Source organism: Tachyglossus aculeatus, chromosome X1 (genome assembly GCF_015852505.1).
Source record: "Tachyglossus aculeatus isolate mTacAcu1 chromosome X1, mTacAcu1.pri, whole genome shotgun sequence".
Lineage (NCBI taxonomy): Eukaryota > Metazoa > Chordata > Mammalia > Monotremata > Tachyglossidae > Tachyglossus > Tachyglossus aculeatus.
In genome coordinates this window covers 125,105,224-125,130,728 of record NC_052101.1, presented here as the reverse complement: position 1 = coordinate 125,130,728, position 25,505 = coordinate 125,105,224, and the positions used below count along the sequence as shown (strand labels likewise).

The window sequence follows — 25,505 nt, the reverse complement described above, 5'->3', positions numbered from 1 at the left end:
CCTCACTATACTTTGACCTTGTCTATCTTGTCCCGGTTCTGCCTTGGGCCTGGAAAGCCCTCCCTCTTCTTATCCGAGGGAAGATCACTCTCCCCTTCATTATTAAATGCACAGCTCTGCCAAGAGGCCTTTCCTGATTAAGCCCTCCTTTCCTCTTCTCCCACTCCTAGCACTAGCATCTGCCCTCTTTATTCATCCCTCCCTCACTCAGCCCCATAGGTATGTACATATCTGTAATTTATTTATATACATAAATGTCTGTCACCCCTTCTAGACTGCAAGCTCTTTGTGGACAGGAAATGTGTCTACCAACTCTGTTATAGCGTACTCTCCTAAGAGTTCAGTCTTGGACATATGGGTTGGGGAAGGCCTTTTGGAGATACAATTTGAGTAGGGCTTTGAAGATGGAGAGAGTGGTAGATAAAGGGATTCACTCCTTCCCCAACAGGCCTGCTTATGTGCTAGACTGGCGCTCTCTGGGCAAGCTGTACTTTCTGCTGTCTTCCTGGAAGCTCCCCACAACCCACATCAGCCCTATAGTCATAGCTGCAACCTCTCTGCCTATTTTGTTATTTATGCTCTTGGACTTTTCTAAGTTTAGGTTCCCAGAGAAGCAGTGTGGCTTAATGGAAAGAGCACAGGCTTGGGAGTCAGAGGATGTGAGTTCTAATCCCGACTCTGCCACTTGTCTGCTGTGTGACCTTGGGCAAGCCACTTAACTTCTCTGAGCCTCAGTTACCTCATCTGTAAAATCGGGATTAAGACTGTGAGCCCCAGGTGGCACAACCTAATTATCTTGTATCTACCCCAGTGCTTAGAACAGTGCTTGGCACACAGTAAGTGCTTAACAAATACCATCATTATTATTAATTATTATTATTCTGAAATGTGCTGGTATTCCAATTAGTCTATATGATCTGTGTGGGGAGGGATTTATGTCTTAACCTTCTCCTGTCCTTCCCCTCAAGACCTAGGACAATGTTCCCAAAAGATGCTCAAAAAGCCCTTTGTCAAAGATGACAATGATGATGACTTCTCAGAGCTAAGGTACAGCTCAAAAGAGCAAGTGACCCCAGAGACAAGCCAATGCCTGTCATGGGGATAAGTCCCCCAGGCTCTGTACCCCTGACATTCTTCCTGCTTAGGTGCAGTATTGTTCCCCCGACCCCACTCCCCCAACCTCACCACCACACACACACACACACACACACTTGGTGGTTCTGGGGCCTGAAACATCTTGATTTCTGGGAATTGTCTCAGTCCCAAGTGGAATCGCCTACAGAGGCCTTCCTAGACTAAGCCCCCCTTTTCCACAGCTCCCTTTCCCCTCCCCATCTCCCCGACTCACTCCCTTTCCTCCACCCCCCTCCCACCCCCACAGCTCTTGTGTATACACGTACATATCTATAATTCTATCTATTTATATTAATGCCTATTTACTTGTTATGATCAATCAATCAATCGTATTTATTGAGTGCTTACTATGTGCAGAGCACTGTACTAAGCACTTGGGAAGTACAAATTGGCAACATATAGAGACAGTCCCTACCCAACAGTGGGCTCACAGTCTGAAAGGGGGAGACAGAGAACAAAACCAAACATACTAACAAAATAAAATAAATAGAATAGATATGTACAAGTAAAATAAATAGAGTAATAAATATGTACAAACATATACACATATATACAAGTGCTGTGGGGAAGGGAAGGAGGTAAGATGGGGATGGAGGGGGGACGAGGGGGAGAGGAGGGAAGGGGCTCAGTCTGGGAAGGCCTCTTGGAGGAGGTGAGCTCTCAGCAGGGCCTTGAAGGGAGGAAGAGAGCTAGCTTGGTGGATGGGCAGAGGGAGGGCATTCCAGGCCCGGGGGATGACGTGGGCCGGGGGCCGATGCCGGGACAGGCGAGAGCGAGGTACGGTGAGGAGATTAGCGGTGGAGGAGCGGAGGGTGCGGGCTGGGCAGTAGAAGGAGAGAAGGGAGGTGAGGTAGGAGGGGGCGAGGTGATGGAGAGCCTTGAAGCCCAGGGTGAGGAGTTTCTGCCTGATGCGCAGATTGATTGGTAGCCACTGGAGATTTTTGAGGAGGGGAGTAATATGCCCAGAGCGTTTCTGGACAAAGATAATCCGGGCAGCAGCATGAAGTATGGATTGAAGTGGAGAGAGACACGAGGATGGGAGATCAGAGAGAAGGCTGATGCAGTAGTCCAGACGGGATGGGATGAGAGCTTGAATGAGCAGGGTAGCGGTATGGATGGAGAGGAAAGGGCGGATCTTGGCAATGTTGCGCAGCTGAGACCGGCAGGTTTTGGTGACGGCTTGGATGTGAGGGGTGAACGAGAGAGCGGAGTCGAGGATGACACCAAGGTTGCGGGCTTGTGAGACGGGAAGGATGGTAGTGCCGTCAACAGAGATGGGAAAGTCAGGGAGAGGGCAAGGTTTGGGAGGGAAGACAAGGAGTTCAGTCTTCGACATGTTGAGCTTTAGGTGGCGGGCAGACATCCAGATGGAGATGTCCTGAAGGCAGGAGGAGATGCGAGCCTGGAGAGACGGGGAGAGAGCAGGGGCAGAGATGTAGATCTGGGTGTCATCAGCGTAGAGATGATAGTTGAAGCTGTGGGAGTGAATGAGGTCACCAAGGGAGTGCGTGTAGATTGAGAACAGAAGGGGACCAAGCACTGAACCTTGGGGAACCCCCACAGTAAGAGGATGGGAGGGGGAGGAGGAGCCTGCAAAAGAGACTGAGAAAGAACGACTGGAGAGATAAGAGGTGAACCAGGAGAGGACGGAGTCTGTGAAGCCAAGGTCAGATAGCGTGTTGAGGAGAAGGGGGTGGTCCACAGTGTCAAAGGCAGCTGAGAGGTCAAGGAGGATTAGGACAGAGTATGAGCCGTTGGATTTGGCAAGCAGGAGGTCATTGGTGACCTTTGAGAAGGCAGTTTCCGTGGAATGTAGGGGACGGAAGCCAGACTGGAGGGGGTCGAGGAGAGAGTTGTTGTCGAGGAATTCTAGGCAGCGCGTGTAGACAACTCGTTCTATGATGTGTATACATATCTATAATTCTATTCATTTATATTGATGCTATCGATGCCTGTTTACTTGTTTTGATGTCTGCTTCCCCCCTTCAAGACCGTGAGCAGGGACTGTCTCTCTGTTGCTGAACTGTATTTTCCAAGCACAAAGTACAGTGCTCTGCACACAATAAGTGCTCAGTAAATACAATTGAATGAATGAATGAATGACTTTCCTCATCTGTAAAACCTGTTATCCCTCCCCTTTAGACTGTGAGCCTCATGAGGGACAGGGGCTGTATCTGATCTACTGTGGGACTGTGGACAAGTCACCTTATTTCTCTGGGCCTCAGTTTCCTCTTCTGTGAGTCCCATGTGGAATTGAGTCTATTAGTAAAGTAAAAAATAGTGTGAAACTGAAGTTCTCTTAAGAGTCTCAGGACGTTGGATATAAAAGAATGACCATCACCTAGCAGAAAATGCTTTCGTGAAAATGTCCCATATGTCCCATATGAACAGAAGACAAGATAATTAGGATAAACTGATTTTAGGGTCTTGCTGCATTGCTTTAAACTTGCAAAAGATGTATATATATATATATAAACAATTAATAACTGAGAAGCAGCATGGTGTAGTGGATAGAGCATGGGCCTGCGAGTCAAAAGGTCATGAGTTCTAATCCCAGCTCTGCCACTTGTCTGCTGTGTAACTTTGGGCAAGTCGCTTCACTTCTCTGTGCCTCAGTTACTTCATCTGTAAAATGGGGATTGAGACCATGAGCCCCATGTGAGATAGGGACTGTGTCCAACCCGATTTGCTTATATAATAGTAATAATAATAATGATGGTATTTGTTAAGCGCTTACTATGTGCCAAGCACTGTTCTAAGCGCTGGGGTAGATACAAGATTATCAGGTTATCCCACGTGGGGCTCACAGTCTTAATCCCCATTTTACAGATGAGGCACAGATAAGTTAAGTGACTTGCCCAAAGTCACACAGCTAAGTGGCGGAGCCAGGATTAGAACCCATGACCTCTGAGTTCCAAGCCCATGCTCTTTCCAATCAATCAATCCAATCGTATTTATTGAGCACTTACTGCGTGCAGAGCACTGTACTAAGCGCTTGGGAAGTACAAGTTGGCAACATATAGAGACAGTCCCTACCCAACAGTGGGCTCACAGTCTAAAAGGGGGAGACAGAGAACAAAACCAAACATACTAACAAAATAAAATAGAATAGATATGTACAAGTAAAATAAATAAATAAATAAAGAGTAATAAATATGTACAAACATATATACATATATACAGGTGCTGTGGGGAAGGGAAGGAGGTAAGATGGGGGGATGGAGAGGGGGACGAGGGGGAGAGGAAGGAAGGGGCTCAGTCTGGGAAGGCCTCTTGGAGGAGGTGAGCTCTCAGTAGGGCCCTGAAGGGAGGAAGAGAGCTAGGGTGGCAGATGGGCAGAGGGAGGGCATTCCAGGCCCGGGGGATGACGTGGGCCGGGGGTCGATGGCGGGACAGGCGAGAACGAGGCACGGTGAGGAGATTAGCGGCAGAGGAGCGGAGGGTGCGGGGTGGGCTGTAGAAGGAGAGAAGGGAGGTGAGGTAGGAGGGGGCGAGGTGATGGAGAGCCTTGAAGCCGAGGGTGAGGAGTTTCTGCCTGATACGCAGATTGATTGGTAGCCACTGGAGATTTTCCACTAAGCCACGCTGCTTCTCTGCAAATAATTGTGGTATTTGTTAAGCACTTACTATGTGCCAAGCACTGTTCTAAGCACTGAGATAGATACAAGGTATTCAGGTTGTCGCACATGGGGCTCACAGTCTTAATCCCCATTTTGAAGATGAGGTAACTGAGGCACAGGGAAGTTAAGTGGCTTGGCCAAGGTCACAGAGCAGACAAGTGGCAGAGCCAGGATTAGAACCCATGTCCTCTGCCTCCCAAGCCTGTGCTCTTTCCACTATAATAATAATAATAATAATAATAATGGCATTTATTAAGCGCTTACTATGTGCAAAGCACTGTTCTAAGCACTGGGGGGATACAAGGTGATCAGGTTGTCCCACGGGGGGCTCACAATCTTAATCCCCATTTTACAGATGAGGTAACTGGGGCACAAAGAAGTTAAGTGACTTGCCCAAAGTCACACAGCCGATAAGTGGTGGAGCCGGGATTCAAACCCATGACCTCTGACTCCCAAGCCCGTGCTCTTTCCACTGAGCCACGCTGCTTCTCCAAGCACTATCCACACTAATGCTTTAGAACAGTGCCTCACACATAGTAAGTGCTTAACAAATACTATAATTATTAGTAGTATCTACTTTCCTACCACTGTAGACAGCACCACCATCCTCCCTGTCTCACAAGCCCATAACCTTGGCATTCTCCTGGACTCATCTCTCTCATTCAATCCACATATTCAATCTATCACCAAATCCTGTTGGTTCAACCTTCATGACATAACAAAAATCCACCCTTTCCTCTCCATCCAAACTGTTACCCCCGCACCCCTCCAGACAGCTCTCAGTTCAGGTGGACCCAGATGTACTTCCACAAAATGACATCCTCACATTATGCTGTGTGCCGTGTGTGATGTCATCAATCAATCAATCGAAATGATTGTGTGCAAAGCACTGTACTTACTTTTTGGGAGAGTACATTACAACAGAGTTGGCAGACACATTCCCTGCCCACAACAAGCTCACAGCCTGGTATCTACAGTGGGCAGGGAATAAGTCTGTTTATTGTTGCATTGTACTCTCCCAAGCACTTAGTACAGTGCTCTGCACACAGTAAGTGCTCAATAAATACGACTGAATGAATGAAAGGGCAGTCAGAGACCACCAACCTGGGGACCTTTAGAACAGACACCTATCTGTCCTGGGTCGGGGAGCTTAGGCTCAGAGGCAGTGAGCTAGACCAGATAACTGCCTAGATTTCTCTGCTAATAATAACTATGATCATTATTATATGATAATAACTATGATCCAGTGGCTACCAATCAATCTGCGCATCAGGCAGAAACTCCTCACCCTGGGCTTCAAGGCTCTCCATCACCTCGCCCCCTCCTACCTCACCTCCCTTCTCTCCTTCTACTGCCCAGCCCACACCCTCCGCTCCTCCTCAGCTAATCTCCTCACCGTACCTCGTTCTCGCCTGTCCCGCCATCGACCCCCAGCCCACGTCATCCCCCGGGCCTGGAATGCCCTCCCTCTGCCCATCCGCCAAGCTAGCTCTCTTCCTCCCTTCAAAGCCCTGCTGAGAGCTCACCTCCTCCAGGAGGCCTTCCCAGACTGAGCCCCTTCCTTCCTCTCCCCCTCGTCCCCCTCTCCATCCCCCCATCTTACCTCCTTCCCTTCCCCACAGCACCTGTATATATGTATATATGGTTGTACATATTTATTGCTCTATTTATTTATTTATTTATTTTGCTTGTACATATCTATCCTATTTATTTTATTTTGTTAGTATGTTTGGTTTTGTTCTGTCTCCCCCTTTTAGACTGTGAGCCCACTGTTGGGTAGGGACTGTCTCTATATGTTGCCAATTTGTACTTCCCAAGCGCTTAGTACAGTGCTCTGCACATAGTAAGCACTCAATAAATACGATTGATGATGATTATTATTATTATTATTAGGCTATTTAAGCACTTACTGTGTGCCAAGCACTGTATGAAGCACTGGGGCAAATGCAAGATAAGTAAATCAGACACTATCCCTGCCTCACCCGACTCACAGTCTAAGGAGAGGGAGAAGGGTGTTTTATCCCCATTTGACAAAACAGACTCAGAACAGTTAAGTGACTTGCCCATGGGCACACAACAGGTAAGGAGCAGAGCCAGAATTAGAAGCCAGGTATACTGACAACCAGTCTTGGGCTCTTCCCACTAGACAAGTCTTTGGGCAAATCACTTAACTTCTCTGGAACCTCATCTGTGAAATGGGGATGAAGACTGTGAGCCCCCCGGGGGACAACCTGATCACCTTGTAACCTCCCCAGTGCTTAGAACAGTGCTTTGGACATAGTAAGCACTTAATAAATGCCATTATTATTATAGACCATGCCACTTTTCTTTGACCTTTATCTTTCACCCACTGTCATTGGTTTCTACAGCATCAGAGCGCTTGGGCAGGGCAAAATTCTCAGTTCTTTTCTACTCACATCGTCTCCTCACACCGCATGCCCCTGGTGAGGAACACAGTATCAATAATAGACATGGCTATAACAGGGGCAGGATCCTACCCTGACCCAAACTCTCTAAGGCCACCAGCTTCCTGTGGGTGGGGAAGTGGGGGAGGAGAGGAATGGAAAACCAGTTGAAGTAGGAAAGAGGGCTGGCAACCCCAGCTGGATTTCTGCCATGCTTTGGAAACTGGCAAGAGAATCCTGCCCATTGGACTTCCTTGTTGCAATGGCACAAGAGGCCTGCACAAAAGATCCTTCATCGATTTCATGACTCAAGCCAAGGCAGTTGGATCAGGGGTGCTGGAGAATAAGAGGAATCTGATCCTGTCAGCTTCCCCCTCCCGTGCTCCCAGCCTCAAGGTCACCCCCTTCGGGAAGCCTTCCCGGATTAGGTCCACCCAACTTACTAAACCCTTAGCAAAGTACCCCTCAACTCATTCCTGTCGTGAATGTGTCTGCTCATCCATACTATTGGGGACTGACTGTGTGTCTGTCCTGTCTCCCCTATCGGTCAAGGGGCCATGTCTGTTCCCTACCATGGACCCTCTGTGGACTAATGGTCAGAGTCCCAGGACAGAGCGAACATTGGACCCAGCTAGCAAGAAGCTTGGACCCTCACGTCAAAAATCCCGGCTCAAATTTATCCGGGACACCTGGCTATTTTCAAAGAGGTGGGGCATTTTACTAGCCAATTGAAACTGCCTGACCCTCCCGTCTTCCCTGTCCTTCTGCACCCACCCTGACCACCAGGCTCAGAACAACTGAATTCCTATCCTCAGCACTTCTGTCCCTACATAGCTTTACTTGGATAGTTAATAATTGATTCAGCTATTTCACCCTGATAGTGTGGCCTAGTGGCAAGATCATGGGCTTGGGAGGCAGAAGGTGTGGGTTCTAATCCTGGCTCTGCCACCTGTCTGCTGTGTGACCTTGGGTGAGCTGCTTAACTTCTCTAGGCCTCAGTTACTTCCTCTGTAAAATGGGGATTAAGATGTGAGCCCATGTGGGACAACCTACTTACCTTGTATCTACCCCAGTGTGTAGAGCAGTGATTGGCACATAGTAAGCACTTTAACGAATACCATTATTATTATATACCATTCATTGACTGACGGATTGATTTTAAGAGTTCCTTGGAAATCTCACTTAGAGGGGGATAGAGAGGAAGACGAGAGAAGCAGTGTGGTTTAGTGGATAGAGCACGGGCCTGGGAGTCAGAAGGACCTGGGTTGTAAACCCAGCTCTGCCACTTGTCTGCTGTGTGACCTTGGGTAAGTCACTTCACTTCTCTGTGCCTCAGTTACCTCATCTGTAAAAAGAGGATTAAGAGTGTGAGCTCCATGTAGGACGGGGACTGATTACCTTGTATCTACCCCATAACCCCATAACAAATACCATAAAAAAAGTTTATTCAATTTCTGTCAGAGTGGGCCTGCTGCCCCCATTCTTTCGAACTGTGGCCTGGTATCCTTCAGGCAGGAGGGCATGTGTTCATTTGAGTGGTTGCCCAACACTCAAGGGAGAGGCTGATCCCTGGGTTGCTCTGGGCACCCTTTTTCTGATTATCCTGAGTAAGGATACTCAGAAGTATCCTGAGAAGCCTTGGCCAATCTAATCCTCATTTTCTTGGTATTGTGTCAGCTCAGAGCCAATATGATGCTCCCAGGGGCTGCACAAAATCTGTCACAGAGCAGCCAGCAAATTAGCCCAGTCCCCATTCCAGCCACAGCCCTTAAACGGCAGGGATAGGGAAGCCCGTGGTGACTCAATAAATACTATTGATTGATTGGTGAGGAGGGCTGACAGGGAGAGTGGGGTGGGGGGGGGGGGCGGTAGGGAGAAGCTTGGTACCCTATATAGATCAGAAATCTGCAACCTGACCCCTCTCAGCTCTGAGCCTGGGGTGGTGGCACCTCAGAGAAGCTTGGACCTCATTTCTGTGGGGGGGGGGGCGCTGCTGCCCATGCTCAGGGGATGATGAGACTTGAGGCTCCATTGGCCCACTGGAATAACTGAGCGTGTGCACTGGAGAGCCCCAGCTGCCACAATGGGGCTCCCTCTTCCCACCTCACCCCTAACCCAAATGGCCTACAGGTGGGGGGTGGGAGGAGAAGAGGTGAAGAGAGGGGTCTTGCCTGAGTCCAACCTAATTCGGCTGAGTGTTTGGGGCTTGACCTGAGGTGACAAAACTTCAGCTTAATCTCTGTCTGTTTATTTATTTAGGCTGCTAGTTGTTTGTTTTCTCTGTGTACTGAATGGATAGGTCTCTGTCAGCAGAGGGTTGGACAGAGCTCTAAACCCTTTCTAATCACTCTTGGGCCTTTCTCTCCCCACCTTAATAATGTTCTTTGTTAATGATTGAGCCAGGCCTCAATCAAATTGCAGCAGAGATTCAAATAGGTGAAGGGAAGCCAGATATAAGCTAGCTCCACCAGAAAGTGTTCATTTGTTAACTTGAGGAGATGAGCAGGTAGCCTGGAGGCTAGGTAAAGTGGGGTCATGAGACAAGGTGGATGCCACCCATGCTTTCCTGGGGCCAGGCTTCCTGGAATCTAAGTTCCTCCTGGGTCTTAATAGCACAACAGCCAGCCAATGTTTAGGAGATTCACACTTTCGGTTTGATAAACATTAGGTTAGGGCCATACAGACAGATAATTTTTGCTGGGACACTGCCATCCTTGTTCATGCTTCTCAGATTAGCTCCAGAATCTGTTCATTCATTCAATCGTATGTACTGAGTACTTACTGTGTACTAAGTGCTTGGGAAAGTACAATGCAACAATAAACAGTGACGGTCCCTGCCCACAACAGCTCACAGTTTAAAGGAGGGGAGACAGACATCAATATAAATAAATAAAATTACAGATATGTACATAAGTGCTGTGGGGCTGGGAGGGGGGAAGAGCAAAGGGAGCAAGTCAGGGCGCCGCAGAAGGGAGTGGGAGATGAGGAAAAGTAGGGCTTGGTCTGGTTAGGCCTTTTTGGAGGAGCTATGCCTTCAATACGGCTTTGAGGGGGGGAGAGTAATTGTTGGCTGACAACTGCTGCCTGGGGTCCCCACCACCCAGCCCGTCTCCGAGCTATGCCTTCAATATGGCTTTGAGGGGGGGAGAGTAATTGTTGGCTGACAACTGCTGCCTGGGGTCCCCACCACCCAGCCGTCTCCCGACATCTTGATATCTGGGAGAAAAGCCCCAGGTGCTCTACCCCAGCACTTAGAACAGTGCCTAACCCATAGTATGCGCTTAACAAATGCTATTATCATTATTATTATTATGTGGAGGACAGGCTCTGATCAAATCAATCCATCAATCAGTGACACTGACTGAGCATGCAGAGCACTGTACTAAGCACTTGGGAGAATACAGTAGAATTGGTAGACATCATCCCTGCCCTCAGGGAGCAATGGTATTTGGTAACTGCTTACTATATGTCAAGCACTGTTCTAAGTGCTGGGGTAGATCCAAGCTAATCAGGTTGGACACAGTCCCTGTCCCACATGGGGCTCACAGTCTTAATCCCCATTTTACAGATGAGGTAACTGAGGCACCGAAGAGAAGTGATATATCCAAAGTCACATGGCAGACAAGTGGCAGATCAGGATTAGAACCCAGATCCTTCTGACTACCAGGCCCGTGCCCTACCCACTAGGCCATGCTGCTTATTACTACATATCTGTAATTTATTTATTTATATTAATGTCTGTCTCCCACTCTAGACTGTAAACTTGTTGTGGGCAGGGAATGTGTCTACCAACTGTTATGCTGTACTCTCCCAACACTTAGTACAGTGCTCTGCCTCAGTAAGCACTCAATAAATATGATCGATTGATTGGTAGATATAAGATAATCAGGTGGAACAGAGTCCCTGTCCCACAGGGACGTCACAGTCACAGGCTGGTCACTCAATCAACAGGATTAACTGAATGTCTACTCTATGCCGAGCACTGAGCTAAGGATTTGGGAGACTACAAAAGAGTTAGAGCCTTTACATAGCTTACCCTCTAGTGGGGGTAACAGATACTGAAATAAATTACATTTGGGAAGAAGAGAAGAATGGAAAGGGATTTGTGAATAAGTGGAATAATGCACATATGTGGATGAGTAAGAGAAGGTAGGTCAAAATGTACCAGAGAATGTTAAGGGCTGTTTGGAGTGACTAAGTGCTGAGGTGGTAGTTGAGAGGACATGACCTGAGGAGAAAAAAACAAAACAAAACAAAACAAAAAAAAAAACGAACTGCTGCAGGAGGTGGGATTTCAGAAAGGCTTTGAAGATGCTCTTTGCCCTGTCAGAAAGAGCCTTGGGCCCCTAGGCCCAGAGGGGCAGAGAAGCCAATCTACTGTTCAAGGTTTGCTCCGGGCAGATTCAGGCTCCAAACAAGATTCCAGATCCAAAAACTCACTTCAAAATGCATGCCCGGTCCCATTCGGAATCACCTGACCTGGCCACAGACTCACATTCTGGGGTTACTTGCCAATAGAGTCAATAAAGCCCTGGCTCCCGAATGGGTTCCACGTAACTTGGGGCTTTGCCAAGGTCCAGAGTCCCACGGACACTCGCGCTGCGTCTCTTGGACCCTTTGCAGAGCCAACGTATGGGATAATCTGACCCAGGACACAGAGCTTTCCCCCAGTTCCAAAGGGAGGAGGGAAGGATTAGGGAGCAAACTGTGGGCTCCTGGCCAAGGAGGGAAGAACTCTCTCGGGCAGAAAGGGACAGGTGGGGGCAGAGACAGAGACAGGCAGACTCTCACTGGCACCTGAAACTCAAGCTGTGGGTCCCAGGGCAGCCAGACAGGACGTGGGTATGGATGAGGCCACAGTAGGTGAGGAGAAGGAGTGCCTCACGACCTATCAGGTGCCAATCCTGTCTTGGGGGGGGTGCTTTACTGGGCAGATGATGCCCTTGTGAAGCAACTGGAGAAAATGGAAAGGGACAGATTGCTTTGTCTTGACAAGCAGAGGATTTTCCCTGGGGGCCAACAGGAGGGAAAGCAGCTTTCAGGGTCCAGAAGAGGTGAGGACAGGAAAGCCTCTGGGCTTCTAGGCTCCCTGAGGCTAGTGGTCTGCAGCCAGCACCTGTCCGCTCACCCTCTTTCTGAGCAGGCTTTAACAGGATTCACAACTTCCATCCTGTATCATCTCCTGAAAATCAAGGGGGCCGCAACCCAACAAACTTTAGCAGTCTTTTAGAGACCCAAAGGTCATCCAACTGGACGTCCAGGAGGGTAACCATTAGACCATTCCTCCATGCATCCTGACCCTCTAGACTATAAGCTCACTGTAGGCAGGAAATGTGTCTGTTTATTGTTATATTGTACTCTCCCAAGCACTTAGTACAGTGTTCTGCACACAGTAAATGCTCAATAAGTATGACTGAATGAATGAACGAATCCACAGATCGGCGACAGAATCCTGGGCTGGTTGGACCCTCGGTCTGATCAGGGATTGACTTTGCCCCTTGCTCATCAGGTTTTAATAACACAAACAGATCTGCCTCATCCTCCTTTGGTAAGACAGTGCCGCTCAGGGACCAGAGCCTAAGATCACTGGGGTGCATGGGGAAAGAGGTGGGGGATGAGTAGAATTAATCATTAAAGTGCTTGTTAAGCGCTTATCATGTGTGTGACAACCTGGATTATCTGGGCAATTTCCTTAAATCTTTGCTTTGCTTTGGCTGGGGGAATGTTTCTCGACTGGCCACATCAGGTCTTGACCCTGCCTTTGTCCTCCAGGAAGCCTCCCTGACCTAGGTAAACAAACCATTGTCATGCCAGGTGTGTGGGAAGGACAGGCTTGGCAGGGAGAACCCTAGATCAAGACTGACAAAGGAGCCATGGGTACCAAGGCTGTCCTGCTTATGTGACAAGTGACCTTGTCAGGGGTAGTCCCCGAGCTTCTCTGGGCCTCAGTTTCCCAAATTGCCAACTGTAGATGACCTGCGTCAGGGATAACCGGTGGGAAGGGTTTTGTGATCCTTGGGCAAGACGTGCTCTAGAGATTCGGCTGGGGAAGATTGCTGTGGGCTTGTAAATTAAAGGATGCCACCAGGTAGGAAAATATTTAGGCAGCAGGAATGAATCAATGCATGTATTTATTGAGTCCTTACTGTGTGCCCAGCACTCTTGGCAGTTGGTAGAGAACAGAACTGACAGACAAGTTCTTTGTTCACGAGAAGCTTACAATCTAGAGGGCAAGAACAATACAAGCTCTCACCAGCTTCCCGGATGTACAGATTTATTACTCTATTTATTTTACTTGTACATATTTACTATTCTATTTATTTTGTTAATGATGCGCATCTAGCTTTATTTCTATTTATTCTGATGACTTGACACCTCTCCACATGTTTTGTTTCGTTGTCTGTCTCCCCCTTCTAGACTGTGAGCCCGTTGTTGGGGAGGGACCATCTCTATATGTTGCCAACTTGTACTTCCCAAGCGCTTAGTACAGTGCTCTGCACACAGTAAGCGCTCAATAAATACGATTGAATGAATGAATGAATGAATGAATGAATGAATAAATGAAGTTGTTGAATTCGCTGTTGAATATGACTCGCCAGCCAAAAGAAACAGAATGATGAGTCTGGGCACTCTCATTCCTCAGCTGCCTTGCCCTCACCCCGACAAGTCGGGGCTGGCTGCCTGTGTCTCAGCCCATCTCATCCCTCTGGCCCTTTCGCACCCAGCTCAGAATACACCTCCTCCAGGGAGTCTTACTAGATTAACCCAGATCAACAAATCAATCAGTCAATGGTACTGATAGTGACTGAACGCTTACTGAACCCTAGGTATTACACTAAAGGCTGGAGGGAGTACAACAGAAGCTAGAGACCCACATTCCCTGCCTATGAAGAGATCACAGTTAAATGAGGGATTCGTTCATACTGTGTTGATTAAAGAGGATGAGGCAGCTTGTTGATGGAAAGGTGGGGTGGGGTAGCATAGCACTGGGAGTTGAGTGGCTAGGTTGCCACACCAGGGGGGTCTACCCTCTAGCTCTGCTACTGATGGCACCTGTGTGACCTTGGGTGAGTTACTTAACCTCTCTGGGCCTACATTTTCTCAGTTGTAAAACAGGAAGGGGCCAGCCTGACTTTAAGAACTGTATGAGGTTATGTGAGATGGCAGTGGTAGTAGAAGTAGTAGCATTTATTGAGCCCTCACTTGGTGCGGTGTACTGTACTAGGCACTTGGGAAGTAGAGAATAAAGAAGTGCTATGTTCCCCACCATGAGGAGCTCCCATGGTAGATGGGAAAGGGTCATGGGGACTAAAAGGAAGAGAGCTTTTATTATTTGTATGGTTTCCTTTATGGAATAAGGAAGGTAACCTCAGCACTTATGTACACATGGATCCTTTTATTTATTGGCCTATTCAATTATTTAGCTATTTCATCCTGACAATTCGGGGCCACTTCCTGCTATATCCTTGTTCCTCTTCCTTCTCCTCCTCCTCCAATTTGTAAACAATATTTGTTAGTCTCCCCTGCGCGGTTGTAAGGGCCTCGAGGGCAGGAAAGGGGTGTTCTGCTTTGGCTGCACACTCTCAAGCACTCAGTACAGTCTTTGCGCACAGCAGGTGCTCAATAAATACCAATGGAGGATCAACTGGGCTGGTTCATCTCCGGTACAGCTCGGCTCAGGGCGGAGCGCAGAGTGGGGTGCACTACACCATGCCGCTTCTGGGAGATGGGAGACCACCACCATCCGGGAAGGGGAGGGGGAGAGACAATACCCCAGGAGTCCAGAAGTTGATTTCTTGTTTCCTTGCTGATTCCTGGGTCCACCTTCACCTGGTACTTCTCCCCGCACCCTGGCCTTATTTGTTTCTTTTTTTTAAATGGTAGTTGTTAAAGTGTTTATTATGTGCCAGACACTGTACTAAGCACTAGGATAGATACAAGACAGTCAGGTTATCCCACATGAAGCTCACACAATCTAAACCGAGGGAAGGGGAGTCAATCCCCATTTTACAGATGATGTATATGAGGTACAGAAAAGTTAAATGACAACTTCCCATCCCCCCTCCCTCATTAACACCCCAGCCTCACAGGGAGCCAAATATTGCCCTCTCCATGGTCCCAGAAAATTTGGAATCCCCAAGTGGGAAGGGGCACTAAGGGGTCATTGGTCCAGAACCCAGCCTCTGGGCAAGCAAACACCCGAACACTCCAGGTAGATAAGGGAGGGGCAGTGGTGGAATATGTTCTTTTCTTTCAAATCTCAAATTTCAAATAGTAGCAGCATGGCACTGGCCTGGGAGTCAAAGGACCTGAGTTCTAATCCCAGCTCTGCCACCCATCTGCTGTGTGACCTTGGGCAAATCACTTCACTTCTCTGTGCCTCAGTTACCTCTTCTGTTAAATGGGGATTAAGACTGTGAGCCCTATGTGGTACAAGGACTGCATCCAACCTGATTACCTTGCATCTTGTCTTGTCTTATGCCGTCAAGTCGTTTCCGACCCATAGCGACACCATGGACACATCTCTCCCAGAACGCCCTGCTCTCCATCTGCAATCGTTTTGGTAATGTATCCTTACAGTTTTCTTGGTAAAAATACAGAAGTGGTTACCATTGCCTCCTTCCAAACAGTAAACTTGAGTCTCCGCCCTCGGCTCTCTCCCCTGCCGCTGCTGCCCAGCACGGGTGAGTTTTGATTTGTAGCAGATTGCTTTCCACACGCTAGCCACTGGCCAAGCTAGGAATGGAATGGGTAGGCCTCTGCTTGATTCTCCCTCCCATAGCAGAGACTGGTACAGTACTGGAAACTCTCCAGGTGTGACCGTCAGAGGGGCATCTTGCATCTACCCCAGTGATTAGTACAGTGCCTGGCACATAGTAAGAGCTCCACAAATACCATTAAAAAAAAAAATCTTCTGGGGCTTGGGTTGCTGTTCTGAGGGTTGGAGGATTATCTATGGGGAGATAGGGGTGTCTCTGAATGAACCAAGCAGCGTGGCCTAGTGAAGACAGCAAGGGCCTGGGGGTCAGGGGACCTGGGTTCTAATCTGGGCTCTGCCACTTGTCTGCTGTGAGGCCCTGGACTAAGTCACTTAGCTTCTCTGGGCCTCAGCTACCTTATCTGTAAACTGGGGATTAAATCCTACTCCCTCCTATTTAGACTGTGAGCCCCATGTGGAACAGGGCCCTTGTCCAACCTGATTATCTTGTACCTACCACAGTCTTAGTGCAGGGCCTGGCACAGAGTAAGCACCTAGGAAGTTCCATTTTTTAAAAAAAAGGACCAGATCCTGGGCCTGGCTTCTCCCACCCAAAAATATCAGCAGGGCTTAGAGGGGTTTGGGCTGATACATTGAAGGGTGGTCCACTCTGGGTCACTAGAGGGAGAGTTGGGGTGTTGGATGGGGCATGCCTAACCACAAAGATGGGCACCTAGAAGGGGAGCCAGTACCCGGCTCCTCCAAGCACCCCTTTGCTACGGAGACAGAACCCTGGGCCTGAAGGACCGTGGGCCTCCCCTAGCAGTGGCAGTGCCTGATGGCCAGAGCTCATTTACCCACCCAGGGCCACATCAATCCCAACCCACAGCTCCAAGGGGGCAGCACGAAAGACGTACCACATTCCACCGGGAGGAAGGTAGCTGCAGCGTTCCTCCAGGCCTACCTGTTAGGCCTATGGAATTTGTGGAAATATTGAAAAGAGGTTGAAATACTCCAAGCAGAAACTCCTGACCATCGGCTTTAAGGCACCCAATCAGCCCTCCCCTACCACCACTTAGCTTGGCTCATCTCTCCCATTCCAACTCAGCCAGCACACTTGCTTCCTCTAATGCCAACCTACTCACTGTGCCTCATTCTCATCCCTCACCATTAACCCCTTGCTCACGTGCTCCCTTCTGCAGGGAACTCCCTCCCCGCTTCACATCCGGCTGGCCACTGCTCTTCCCTTAATCTTCAAAGCCCCTACTAAAATCACATCGCTTCCAGGAAGTCTTCTCTGATTAACCTCTCATCTCCCCACCTTATTTCCCTGCCGTCTGCATCATCCATACATCTAAGTCAGAACCCTCTAAGCACATGGGTACTCAGTCCATCCCGTCTTCTCTCACCACTTACAAACATATCTTTTTACTTGGTTGCTTCCCCTACCTGGAATTTATTTTAGTGTCAATCTCCCATGCTAGATTGAAAGCTTCTTGAGGGCAGGGATCATGCCTACTAACTCTCCTAAGCACTTAGTATAGTGCTCTACATAGAGTAAGAAATCAGTAAATACTATTGATCAATTGACTGAGACTGGTTTCTGGGTAGTATTTGTTAAGCACTTACTACGTGCCAAGCACTGTGCTAAGTGCTGGGCTGGATACAAGCCAGTCAGGTCACACACAGCCCTGCCCCAAATGAGGCTCAAAGTCTAAGTAGGACGAAGAACAGGCACATGGCTTAGTGGAAAGAGAACGGGTTTGGGATTAAGAAAGACGTGGGTTCTAATCCCGATTTCGCCACTCTTCTGCTGTGTGACCTTGGGCAAGCCATTTAACTTCCCTGGGCCTCAGTTACCTCATCTGTAAAATGGGGATTAAGACTGTGAGCCCCACATGGGACAACCTGATTACCTTGTTCTCACCCTAGTGCTTAGAACAGTGCTTGGTGCATAGAGAAGCAGCGTGGTTCAGTGGAAAGAGCACGGGCTTTGGAGTCAGAGGTCAGGGGTTCAAATCCCAGCTCTGCCAATTGTCAGCTGTGTGACGTTGGGCAAGTCACTTAACTTCTCTGTGCTTCAGTTACCTCACCTGTAAAATGGGGATTAAGACTGTGAGCCTGACGTGGGACAACCTGATCACCTTGTATCCCCCCAGTGCTTAGAACAGTGCTTTGCACATAGTAAGTGTTTAACAAATACCATCATTATTATTATTATTATTATTATTATTATTATTATTATTATAGTAAGCACTTAACGAATAACATTATAATCAGCGCTTAGAACAGTGCTTGGCACATAGTAAGCACTTCACAAATACCATTATTATTATTATTATTATCATTATTATTATTCATTGAATTCCCATTTTACAGGTGAGGAAATTGAGGTGCAAAGAGGTAAAGTGACTTGCCCAAGGTCACAGAGCTGGCAAGTGGCAGAGCTGGAATTAGAATAATAATAAGAATAAGAATAAGAATATTTGTTAAGCGCTTACTATGTGCCAGGCACTGTTCTAAGTGCTGGGGTAGAACAAGATAATAATAATAATAATAATGCTATTTGTTAAGCGCTTACTATGTACCAAGCACTTTTCTAAGCACTGGGGTAGATACAAGGTAATCAGGTTGTCCCAGGTGGGGCTCACAGTCTTAATCCCCATTTTACAGATGAGGGAACTGAGGCACAGTGAAGTGACTTGCCCAAAGTCATTCAGCAGACAAGTGGCAGAGCCAGGATTAGAACCCAGGTCCTCTGACTCCCGGGCCCACCAGAGTTTCTCCCTTCTGGGATCTCCCAGCCTTTGATGTTCTAGCAGAGGGAGATGGGCAGCCCCTTCCCTCATCCTCCCCCCTGACTGCACTGCAGGCTTCCAGAGGGCCCAGCAGCATTCCAGAGTCTTTCTGGAGTGGCATCTTCCCAGAGGAGAAAGGGCCCCGGGTTGGTCCTTGTTGACAAGCCTGGGCAGCTCTGTTATATTGTTATATTGTACTCACCCAAGTGCTTAAATAAATACAATTGACTGACTTGGTGCAGTGCTCTGCACACAGTAAGCGCTCAATAAATACAATTAACTGACTGACTGACTGGCTGGCTGGCAGGGCATTTTCCCAAACCACCAGGCTGAGATACAGGCAGGCAGTGGGGCAGTTGGGACGGCTCTTGGGGGTGTGTGAAGGAGAAGGTGCCTAGTACCGGATCTCATCAGGTCCAGTGCTGTCGGAAGCTGTGGAGACAGAGCTCTGAGCAATAGGCCGTCGAATAGGGAGGGCAGTCATAGCTCCATTTTGCAAAGGGGGGGGGGGAGGGAAGGGAAGGGGCTGGAAGACCCAGTGGGCAACCTCTTCTGACTGCCCAATCTCAGTTAAGTCCAAAGGCACAACCACAGTGATTGAGAAAAGTCCCTGGGAGGATGGGCGGGGAGCAGTGATGCAAACATCTGGCTTAGAAAATCCAGTCATGCCAGACCTGCTCTGCCAACGCACCACAGCCGCGTTGCAACAAGCAGGTGCTCTAACCGCCGGACTTTCCTTCCCCCTTCCGCTCCTCCCTTGCCAGGACATCAGGATGGGGAATCAAAACAGGTGGCGCCGGATGGTGGGAAGCCAAGCCCCGATCTGCACAGGGACACCACTCGGGCAACTGTTCATTCACTGGGCTTTCGTCACAGGCACGTGATTGTGGACCTGCCCAGGGCAGGGGGAAGGTGGGGAGGGGAGGAAATCTGGGGCAATTAGGAGTTCAAATTTGGGCTCCAATTTTCATTAGAGCCAGTGGGGAGAAGTTGCCCCAAAGGAACACTGGATGGACTGGGGGCTCCTTGAGAATGAGATGCGGGGAGCCAGGGAGGTGGGAGAGCACCTGTCCTCTCCTCCCCAGAAGCCCTCCATCCCCTTCCAGAGACACCCGGCCCTGGGATTCCAAATCACTCCTGGCTTTATAGTAATAACAATAATAGTATTTGTTAAGCACTTACTATGTGTCAAGCACTGTTCTAAAAGCTGGGGTAGACACAATTTAATCCAGGTTGGACACAATCCCTGTCCCACATGGGGCTCACAGTCTTAATCCCCATTTTACAGATGAGGGAACTGAAGCCCAGAAGTGACTTGCCTGAGGTCGCACAGCAGACAAGTGGAGGAGCCGGAATTAGAACCCAGGTCCTTCTGACTCCCAGGCCCGTGCTCTATCCACTAGGACATGCTACTTCCCCAAACTGTTTGTCGAGGGAACGGGCAATGATGACTTCTCAACTATCCTGCCTCCACCGGCAGCCTGGAAACAGATTCCCCGAAGGCTGGGCTGATAACTGAAAATTACAGCTGAACCCCATCCCTGAACCGAATCCTAAACCTGAGCCAGGACCCGGCTGCTGTGGCTCCCAGGGCCAGCGAGGATGATCCTGCAAACTGGAGATTGGGAAATCCACCGAAATGCTCCTCCCCCCAGCCCCTCGTCCGGCCCTCTCCCAGCTGTAAGCTGGAGCCCAGGGGCACAGGGCCCTGGTACTCAAGCCCCGGGGTGGTTTTTGCCCCACTCGAAGCTGCCACTTTACCAGGAGACAGAGCCCTAGGCGGTCAAGTCCTGTTTGGCCTCGACACCCTGGGCTTCGGAATCCCGAGACTGAGCCTGCTGGTCTCGCCCCAAAGCCCCTCCCTGGGCTGGGGGTAGGGGGCCCCGGAGGCCGGATGCTCTTGCCTTAGGGATGGAAAACAATTCTTGCTTGGGTTTCACGGGCAACAGAAGGTCCATCACCCCCTTCCTGGGGAACTTTGCCTCTCCCTGCCTTTCCTTTTTCCTCCCTAGTTGAATCATAAAGCCCTGGAGCAGCCATTGAGCCCACCCCCCCTGCTTCCAAGCAGAACAGCCCCTTCCCACCGTGAGATTGGTGGCCGGACCCTGTGCCCTCTTTGGGTCTTTCCCCTCGGAAAACCTCCGCTCGACGGCGCAGACCCGGACCCACCAAGAAAACAAACAACTTTCATTTGTTTGGTGCTCACTCGGCCCCTGCCTGCAGTCAGGAGGCGGTCAGCAGCTCCCCAGTGGTCAGCCCTGTCCATGAAGTCACCATTCCCAGCAAGAATGTCCCTGGGTCATCCTGAGCCGGGAGGAGGACTAAACGTTTTAGCCTTCCCCCACCCTACCCTGCCTACCACCTCCCAGAATCCCCTGATTTTGAAAGATTCTCCTACCCGCACCTCACTCCTTCCCTCCTCCCGCCCAGGCCATGAGCCCCGAGCAGGACTGCGACCGTATCCGACCTGATGATCACGTATCCGTCCCAGCGCTTAGTACAGCGCTTCCATTATTATTGTCATTGTGGGGGACTGCCCCCTCTGCCACCAGCTCTGCATGGCGCGGGCTTGGAACATTTCCATGCCGAGGGAGGGGTACAAGCCCTCGGCCTGTGACCTAAGCATCTGGAGACGGTAACCAAGGGTCCCCTCTTCGACTGGGGGAGATGAGTGCATCCAAGCAGCCCCTCCCCCTGACGCGGGGGCAGAAAGGAAGTCCACCCGAGAGAGGAAGTCCAGAGCCTCCGCGGTCCCCAGAAGCCAACAGGAGCTGAACCCACCGTTCTGGCCCCAGGATCGGTTTGGGGGGGGATGGGGGGATCAGCGTTAACGCCGGATGCTCTGCCCCGCTTTCCCTCCCATAGCATCCATTTTAGGGGTCCCAGCAGGAGACGTGTGACAAGCTGGCATCTGGCAGGAAATGCCAGCTTGGTGCCCCCTCCTCCCTCCCTGCCAAAGCCCCCTCCTGGCCCCCGAAAAGAAACCCTAACAGTTCCCTATCCCCGCGCCCCCCCGCCCCCCTTCCTCCCCGGGTGCTGAGTCCGGGGACCGTCACCATATGGGAACCACAGTGGGGCTTTTTTGGTCCGTCCTGCCGCCGAGCAGGTGGTTAGGGCTTGATTTTTAGACTGTGAGCCCACTGTTGGGTAGGGACTGTCTCTATATGTTGCCAATTTGTACTTCCCAAGCGCTTAGTACAGTGCTCTGCACATAGTAAGCTCTCAATAAATACGATTGATGATGATGATGATGATCCCAAACCGCCCCCACCCTGCCCCGGGTGGGGATGGGGGCGAGGAGACCCTTCTTCCCCACCAGCTGGGAGGTGGAGCTGAGTAAATCCCTCCCTAGAAGATGTTCCCCCAACTCCTCTGCCCACGCCCGGAGCCGAGGGTTCCGGCATCCCGGGTGCCGCACCTCTGCCCCCACGGGCCGCTCTGCCCAGCCCGAGGCCTCCGCCCGCGGCAAAGCGGGGAGCCCCGCGCGGTCGCTGCCCAGCGCTGCGCTTACCTGCTTGGTCCGGCGGCAGATGGCCGAGCCTGTGCCCTTCCCACGAGCTCGTCTGGGTGCCGACTGCGGACGTGGATGCCCTTGGACCCTGGAGCCGCTGGCGGGGGGTGAAGTTCCCGGGTAGGAGGTCACCCTCACCCCGGAGTCCGGGGCCGGCCCTCCGATCGCCGCAGAGGAGGAGGAGCAGCGGGGCGTGATCCGAGGCAGGACCGCCGGATGAAGCAAGACGAGGCGGATGACTCAGACTGGCCTCCCCGAGCCGGGAGTCCGCGTTCCTCAACGCCCGTTCCGGCCGGCCGACGAGCGCGGCGGAGCAGACGGGGCGGTCAACAGAGCACGGAGGTCCCCGGGGGAGAAGAGGACCCCGTTGCCATGGAGGAGGGAGGCGACGAGCACCGGATCCGGGAGCAGCAGCAACTTTCCAGTAGCTGGGGGCTGCCCGCACGCACACGCGCGCATACATACACCACCGCCACCACCACCACTCCCCACACACACACTTGGAGTTTAGGCCCCACCTCGCCCGGGTCACGTGCCGGGGCCGGGGCCGGCCCCGCCCCGCCCCCGCCTCGGTTTCCTCTGGCAAATCGCTCGTTGGCTCCGGACGCCCGAGGGGCGAGGGGCGGTGGGGGCTGCTAACGCGAACTCGGCCCCTCTAGCACTCTTCCGATAACCCACTTATCTTCCCCCCGGTTTCTGGGAACTGTGGAGACGGTCTGGAGGCCGGGTGAAACCCGCCGTGGCAGCGTCCGGGGAGAGGAAAACAGCAAAAGCCGCTCTCCCGGCCGCCTCCCTCCCACTCCCAACCCATCTTGATAGCCCGGCACAGGCCCAGAAAAGTCATTGACCTTCTCCGCGGGGAAATGCCCTCGGGACGCTCGGCATCCAGAATCGGTTGGGGACTGAGGCAGAGAGTAACAGTCCAAGGCTGGGCAGGGCAGCTGAGTTAACAAGTGTCTGACACTTTAAACTGTACTGACCCAGGGAACGGGGGTTGAGAGAGAGGCCTGGGAGAAGAGAGCCCACACATCCACCTCCGGAGCCGAGGGAGTCATCCCAGACCCGGCCCCGGAATCCTAGTGCCCTCTGGAGCACTCGAACAAGAGACTGAGCTGGTTTCCGACGTGTCCGGCTGAGGTGCCCACCTGTGCCCCCCCCCCCCCCAAACCCAGGCTCCCTGAACCCCTCCCTCTGCCCTTTTCCTAGGAGCAGAGGTCCTTGACAGGTCTATCCAGTCCATCCCCTTGCATCCAGGCTGGAGAGTCCCTAGCCCAGTTTGGCAAATATCTCACAGATATCTTTAGGTCTGCAAAAATTGGATTCAATTCTCTCCCGGTTCTCCTATCTCTTGGGATAGTCCTTCTCAGTCTCTTTGGCCAACTCCTCCTCTGCCTCCCACCCCCTGACTGTGGGGGTCCCTCAAGGCTCTGTTCTGGGTCCCCTTCTATTCTCACTGTACACTCAGGGAACTCATCCACTTCCACAGCTTTGACTGCCACCTCTAAGCAGATGACTTCCAAATTTATGTCATTAGCCCCAACCTCTCTCCCTCTCTGCTATCTAGCATCTTCTGCCTCCAGGATATCTCTACTTGGATGTCCCACTCAAGCTCAATATGTCCAAAATTGAACTCTTCTCACCTCTCAGATCCTCTCTGCCACCTAACTTTCCTATTTTGGTTGGCAACACATCCTCCCCATCGCTGAAGTCCACAGCTTTTGACACCTCCCTTTCTTTCAACCCCTACATTCACTCTCTCACCAAATCCCTTCAGCCTTTTTCCTACACATTTCCAGAACTCCTCCCCCACCCATTTAAACAGTCACCTCGCTGGTCCAGGCACTCACCCTGCCCCAGATTGACCAATGGGTTGGCCTCCTTGCTGACCTCCCTGCCTCCAGTCTCTCCCTTCAAGTCTATATTGCTGCCTGGATCATTTTTCTAAAATGTCATACTGCAATACATCTCCCAGTCCTCTCTGCAGAAGCGCCTGACTGTTGTCTTTAAGGTGTTCCTTCAGGGTGCTCTCCCTCCTAAACAATAATAATATGTGTTAATCACTTACTAGGTGCCAAGCTCTGTACTAAAGACTGAGGGAGATACGAAGTTAATCAGGTGGGGCACAGTCACTATCCCAGTGGGGCTCACAGTCTTAGGGGAAGGGAGAACAGAAATTGAGTCCTCATTTTACAGATGAGGAACCTGAGGCACAGAGAAGTTAGGTGACTTGCCCAAGCCATATAGCAGACAAGTGGCAGGACTGGAATCAGAGCTCAGATCTCTCCCATCCCCACATTATTTATTTATTTATTTATTTATTTATATTAATATCTGTCTCCCCCTCTAAACTGTGAGCTCATTGTGGGCAGGAATGTGTCTGTTGTTATACTCTCCCAAGTGCCTAGTACAGTGCTTTGCACACAGTAAGTGCTCGATAAATATGATTGAATGAATGAATCAATTAATGGTATTTATTGAGCACTTAATGTGTGCAGAGCACTATACTAAGCACTTGGAAGATTAAAACACAACAGAGTTAGAAAACAGGATCCCTGATCACAAGAAGCTTACAGTTTAAAGGGGGGGTAGACATTAAAATAAACTACAGATACAGAAAATGGCAGAGTATAAGAATATGGACACAGAGCTGAAGGGCTGGGGTGAATATCAAGTGCTTAAAAGGTACAGATCCAAGGTACAGATCCAAATGCATAGGTGATGCAGAAGGGAGAGGGAATAGGGGAAATGAGGGCCTAGCCAAGTCAGCTGACTCCTAGGCTCATGCTCTTTCCACTAGGACATGTTGTTTCTGCTAATCCAAGATCAATCAATCACTAAACCAATGATATTGATTGAGCACTCACTGGGAGAGTACAATACAATAGAGTAGGTAGACTCGAACCCTGCTCACAAGGAACTTTAGAGACTAAGAGGGGAAACAGATGATGTTAAAACTAATTACAGATGGGAAGCAGCATGGCCTAGTGGAACAAGGACGGGCCTGGGAATCAGGGAACCTGGGTTCTAATGTGGCTGTACTAGTTGTCTGCTGTGTGACTTTGGGCAAGTCATTTCACTTCTCTGGGCCTCAGTTTTTTCAACTGTAAAATTGGGATTCAAGCAGCGTGGCTCAGAGGCTTTGGAGTCAGAGGTCATGGGTTCAAATACCAGCTCCGCCACTTGTCAGCCGTGTCACTTCAGGCAAGTCACTTAACTTCTCTGCGCCTCAGTTACCTCATCAGCAAAATGGGGACTAAGACTGTGAGCCTGACGTGGGACAACCTGATTACCTTGTATCCTCCCCAGTGCTTAGAACAGTGCTTTGCACATAGTAAGCAC

The 25,505-nt window shown here is 50.3% G+C and overlaps 1 protein-coding gene across 1 annotated transcript in view; it reads right to left on the bottom strand.

The window, feature by feature from the left end:
• Positions 1-22,357, bottom strand: part of CERS4 (ceramide synthase 4) — a 73,514-nt gene extending 51,157 nt beyond the window's left edge. Inside the window, exon 1 of the mRNA XM_038740362.1 lies at positions 22,167-22,357. The gene's annotated coding sequence lies outside the window, so the exon portion shown is untranslated. The remainder of the gene's footprint in view (positions 1-22,166) is intronic.
• Positions 22,358-25,505: the final 3,148 nt, after the last annotated feature.